A 5,883-nucleotide genomic window follows, 5' to 3' on the forward strand; every position below is an offset into this window, starting at 1 on the left:
GGGGGGTGGGCGGAAATGATCGGGACAAAGCTACGCGTGCCCGGACACCGGAGAGCGGGGGCCGTTACCGGGGCGGGGGGGGGGGGGCCGCCTGCAACAGGTACGGCGGCAGGGAGGGCCTGGAGCGCGCAGCCACCCCGCCCCGCCCCGCCCCGCCCCTCTTGCCGTCCGGCGGGAATCGAGGATTCGGTGCTCGCCCACCCGTTCAGCCCAGCCCATCGAGGCGCTCGGCGCTCCCCGCGCGTGCGCCTCAACGCCAGCGGAAGTCGCGCGGCCGGGCACGTGTGGATGCGTGCTTCAAGGGGCCCTTGCTGGTTTTAAAGCGCCTTAAAGTGTGACGTGAACCAGCCGCCTGTAAAGCAAGCGAATGTGCACTGAGCAGCACGTAAAAAGCCAGCTCTTTCCTGTGAAGACAGGCAGGACTGCCTGGGGAGTAGGCTGTCCCCGGGGCGGTGCACTGAGGCGTAGGCTGCCGAGCAGAGAGCCCCACAGGCAGGGGGCAAAGCAGTCTGCGGCCCCCTCCCCAATCCTCCACAAAAGCCCTCGTGCTGCAGAATAGGTGGTAGCAAAGAGCTGCCCAACCTGCCGGTGGGCTAAACTGCAGCCACAGCCTCTCCACCTGGCGCTGTGTGCCCCAATGCATGAGGTGGGGGCAATTGCCCCAATTTGCAGCACAGTAATTGCCTCGTTCCAGCAGACTCAATTAATCTGGGGATTATCACAGAGATTAACTGAGTCTGGTTCCATGCGTTGGGATTGCAGCGTGTCAGAGGAGGCCATGCTTGTGTACAGGTGCCCCAAGGGGCCAGATTTAATGTGTGTTAACTAAAGTTCATTAATGCACCTGTAGTGCTAATTACCAGGAGCGGATTGGAAATTTTTCCAGTCTGCCATCATGCTTCTCATCCACCCATCATTAAAACATCTAATTATCAAAGTGACTTTGTGAGGACAACTGGTTTTAGGACAGAGTGTCTGTAATCGTTCTCTGCAGACAGTATCAAATGTCACAATCAGCCAAAGACAGTGCTCTGCTCTCTGCATTTCTCTGGTAATTTCTTTACAACAAAGCCACGTTCTGTTGCTCCTGGCTTCTCAGAAACCCTGCCGGCTGATGGACAAAAAATCCTCGGCTGCATGGCAAGTAAAGTAGATGAGCATGAGTCCTGCAAGAGCCTTGGCAGCAGTCACTGGTAGGGAGATTCTCTGATGACAAAAAATAGAGCCATTAACCATCTATAGCTATATCTATCTCTATATATAGATCTATATGTATATGTGTACATAAAAAATATATATACACACACATCTATATGCACGCACACAACACATGCATAAGAAGCTTCAGTTGCCTCTCTCTTTCGCGCTCTCTCTATCTATCTATCTATCTATATATATATAAGGTTAATGGTTTAAGTATCTTTGTATTTGTGACAGATCTGTCCATTATACCACATAACCAAAAGATTATGGAGAGGTATTGGATCAAGTGCCTGCCCCCCTTAGATCCCAGCCACAATGGTATTAGAGCCAGATCGATTGCCATTTGAGAGCTGTGCTGTCACATTTTCATTCCCTGAGATAGTAAATTTAGTAGCAAGAATTTCACTGATGGCATAGAAAGGTAGCTGATCAATAGCCGCTTTGCTGATGCTGGATGCCACGTTAAGCAGCTTTTTAAAGCAGTAAGCCTAGCAGCCCTTTAGAATTTAGTTCTTTTCAGTCAGAAAGATTTATACAAGATAAAGAGAAGCCAAGGGTGTTTGTATCTGGATTTATAACAGGTGGTGGAGCCACTGGGGTGACCCTTATGCCCTGTTTCAAGAGTGTTGCGAAACTTCTCCGTGCCGTTTGCATCAGTGTTGCTGTAGCTCATTTGCTTTCTTGCTCCGCCAGATATGCACAGTTCTCCATTTAGATTGAAGTGTTGCACATTGTAAAATATGGTTGTCATGGGATGCTGATGTCATCCACGCGGTATAGGATGTTTCTCATTAGGCAATCTCTTTACATACTCAGCATTCTTATCAAGCCAATCTTAAGTTTTCCAGCTATCAGGGCCTGTGTAGACAGCTTCCTTACAGCACTGCCTCTCAATTTTACTGTCATCAGGGGGTCTTTCGGCAAGATTCAGCTGGCTTTCCAGTGCTTTGCATAGCTCTTCTTAAACAGTACCATCCTTCGAGCTGTTGAGATTTCACTTCTTCAGAAGCTCTTTTGTCTTAAGTCTGGTAGGTGGCTAGACATGGGTGTTGAACTTTAAGACAAGATGAAGGTCTGTTCAGCAAACAGCTCTTTTCATGGAACTGGTGATCCCAACACCATTGATATCTTTTTGTGTGATGAGGCTGGAATCAGTTGCATGCCAGTGTCTGGAATGGCAGTGTATCCAGATAGATTGGTTTGCTAGGTGGAAGCTGGAAGATGGTCTAATATATTAAATCTTATAATTACAAACACCAAGTCTATCTTTCAAGAAGAACCTCCTTTCTGTGAGTGCTTCCAGTGGTCAAGAAGTCCCAAACCTTTCCCATAGCACTGGTCTTTGAGTCATCTGTCAATCTTCTTTATTTTGCCATGCCTTCACCCTCCTTCTCCATGGACCAGAAGGTTTCCATTGATCACTTAAGCCTCCATTTCTTCTGCAAACATCATCTCCCATGAGTCACTCTTCTCATCTACCAGGCTTTCCTTCCAGGGTCTCGTGTTTGTCAGATGTCTGTAAATCCTAAATAGTCTCTGTAGCCTCCATCATATTTGGAATCCTCTTTTCATCTTCACCATCAACTCTGGCTGTATCTCTAGGCCTTAGCTGTTCTTTTTCATGAGTTACACCAAGTGACATTTCATACAACAACAGCTTCTCCCACATGCACACACAAGGAGTACATATTTCCTGCAGTTTCTGAATCCAGTTACCTTCAATCTCTCTCTCCCTGGCCCTACTCTTTGGGTCACTTGTAGTGCTGCCTCAGTTGCCATTATCATCTTTTCTTCCTAGGAACTATCTTACCTTTAAACAAAAAAAAAGGACAAACCCCCCCCAAACTCTAAGTTTACCTGCTCCTTGTTTGCTGACTTCTCTGTTGCTGAACTTCCAGGTGTTTGGAAAATGACCAGTACACTATAGGTACTAATTCAAGTAAACAACATGATTAAAAGATGACAGGTGTCCATGTACTAAAATCAGACATCACAGCTGGTCCCTGGCTTAGGGTGTTAGCAGAAGGGTCAAGGCCAGCGTGAACCACAGAAACTGACCTCCCACACACCCCTAAAGATTTTAGACAATACTGAACATGTCTTCACTGCAGAGCTAATTCCAGATATCTGCACATAACTTACTGCTCTCACTGTAATAATCTGCAAAGTAACACTTGAATTGCTGTTTCCACAGTGCTGGTCAACTCATTCACATGTGGCACTCAGACTTCAGGGGAATTCACTACTTAGTGCTGCAATGAGCTAAATTGCACTCAAGTCTTTCTAGGTAACTGTGGGAAATTTCGTCTGTTCTTTCTCAGCACACAGGGCATTTCGGGAAGGGCAGTAGTGAATCCTGTACAGCTAATATCATGCTGCAGCTGTCTGTGGAGAACCAGATTTTTGTCAAACTTTCTAATAAATATCTTGGGGCTGAGAACATGCATGAGAGAGTTCAACACAAAATAGCAGTTACAGACCAAAGAAGAGAGAGGATTGGAATGGAAGGTGCCGTCTCTGATTTAATAAAAGAATAAGTTAATTCCAGCTGGAATGGAAATTGCAAAGCCTGATGTGATGAGTGCTAAATGTGGTCACTTATCCAAATGATGTCTCAAAAAATCTGAAGTTGCTTAACATCCACAAAGCCTCACTGAAGCCACACAATTCCACTCACCTTTCTGAGGTTAATTTCCAGAGCTCTAATTGTAAATAAAACTGAGACGTCATGGGCCTGTGGCCATAAGTTTAAAATGACAAAAGATAAGAGTCATTGCTAGCACTGGCAATAGCTAAGCCCAGTGTGGGGAGGAGAATGAAGAGAAGGAAGTTACATGCCCTGTGGGTGTTTCCATTTAGTCACAAATTATTTCCTTCTGCTCACTTGGTAGTCTCACTTCTGGGAACCGTGTCAGGCAGAGTGTACAATGTAGAAGAAGGTGTTTGTTTGCCGAAGGTAAATGAGTGGGCTGAGCATGCAAATTTACTCTGTTAGTGAGTGCATGTGATAAGGAAATATGCAGTAATGTTTACCCATTGAAAGAAAGGAGTTCTCACAATGCCTGCTGTGAAAGTGAAGAACAGAACAGATCTTCCCACTCTCTGGTTGGGACAAAGTTACCTGATAATGAGATTCATTCTCCAGCTCTGAAAATGTGATTTGGATCAGGCAAGTTATACAAGAGGGGTACCATCCCCCCCACCATTTCTCTCTGTGTCTGTCTGTCTCTTGTATCTTAAATTTAGCTTAAGAATGTTTTATACTTGTCTCACTACTTACTAGGGAGAGCTTTTTGTGAACCGCATCTTCTATATTTGTGAACTGCATCTTCTACAAGGTTGATATTATATATATATCATCTTCACTGAAAATATTTTTACTGAATGTATGGCCTCGTGATGTTAGTCGGAGGAAAGAATATTTTGTTTTGCTGTAGCCGGAACTGTTCGGAGTTATGCTCACTTGTTACTGGATAGAAATAGCCCAGGAAAGCACAAGTGAAATTCCAGTTATTCTTACTGAACTTTCCCTCGTCTTTCCTGGAAAGTTGTAATAGTTCTTGTCATGTCTGAGAACTGGAGATCCATTGGAATGTGAAAGGTATAAATCTGGTTGAGTAGTTGTAGATCACTGCTGGGGAAGGTACATGCAGAGTTAATGCTGAAAACCTCTCTCTTGTTAGTGCAGTTCAGCTTTAACTTCAACTCCTACTGGAATTAAATTATTTTGGAAGAAGGTTGAGAGGCTAAATTTCATTCGTCAGAACAAAATTTGCCATTGGCAGAAATCCATTTTTTCCCTAGGACTATTTAATTCAGGGAAGCCTGTTGAAATATTTCTGTTCCATGATTTGTCATAAAATTCACAGAAAAAAACCTGTCACTACAGGAACTCCCCCGCAATGCATGCACAAGCTGTTAGTCCCCCTGTTTGTACTCATGTCTGAGGCTGGGTTAGCCAATCCGCAGTATATTCCACAATCATGCCATTTGGCACTGAATTCACTCCAGCATGCAGAACTGGTCTCCACAGCCTCAAGATTTTACTCTTAAAATAGAATTATATCTTAGTGTTTATGATTTGGAAGAAAACTTAAAAAGGTAAACTGAAGGTAAACTAATGCCTGTTCTGAGTCCACAAAAACCCCAAGTTAGTAGCAGCAAGAGGACAATGCTGTTCTAGTCGTTTTGGCCTGGGACCTTGGAAGACTTGGGATTGTGTACAAGTGGTATATACTGTTTTACCAAGATACCACAGAACTAAATTCAGCATTTTTGCTGGAGACTGAATCAGAACCAGGAGCATGCACGTGTAAGAGTATAGGAGGGATGGGAATAAAAGATAATTGATGGAAACATAGTAACATTACAGAAAGCGCTCATACATTCTGTGGCATAATGTGGTCATGCCGTGCTACGTGTGGCAATAGGCTCCGGTATCCTAAATCCCTGTATCTCTCACCTATGCCCTTCAAGTCATTTCTCAATTGAGTAAAGTACAGATAAAAAGCAAAGATAAGCACCTGCAGATTCTTTCAGACTAGGTTATGCAAGAAAATCCCTTATTGCTTGCAGACAAAGGACACCAGATAGTTTATACCTGTTGGTGCCATATGTGCCTTAGGTATAAATGATGATCGTAGCAGAGGCAAAATGGGGCAGCGGCGGGTGCTGCGCTGC

General features: G+C 44.5%; 1 protein-coding gene across 3 annotated transcripts in view; it reads left to right on the plus strand.

The window, feature by feature from the left end:
• The first annotated feature begins 3,989 nt into the window (after nt 1-3,989).
• The window catches only part of IL4R (interleukin 4 receptor), a 39,394-nt gene continuing 37,500 nt past the window's right edge, over nt 3,990-5,883 (plus strand). Inside the window, exons 1-2 of one of the 3 annotated variants that reach the window (XM_019512803.1) lie at nt 3,990-4,159; nt 4,247-4,372. The gene's annotated coding sequence lies outside the window, so the exon portion shown is untranslated. The remainder of the gene's footprint in view (nt 4,160-4,246; nt 4,373-5,883) is intronic. The other 2 variants (XM_019512804.1, XM_019512805.1) reach the window with 2 other exon arrangements.

The sequence above is a fragment of the Gavialis gangeticus genome, unplaced genomic scaffold (genome assembly GCF_001723915.1).
Source record: "Gavialis gangeticus isolate Ggan-Ray unplaced genomic scaffold, GavGan_comp1, whole genome shotgun sequence".
In the NCBI taxonomy this organism is placed as follows: Eukaryota; Metazoa; Chordata; order Crocodylia; family Gavialidae; genus Gavialis; species Gavialis gangeticus.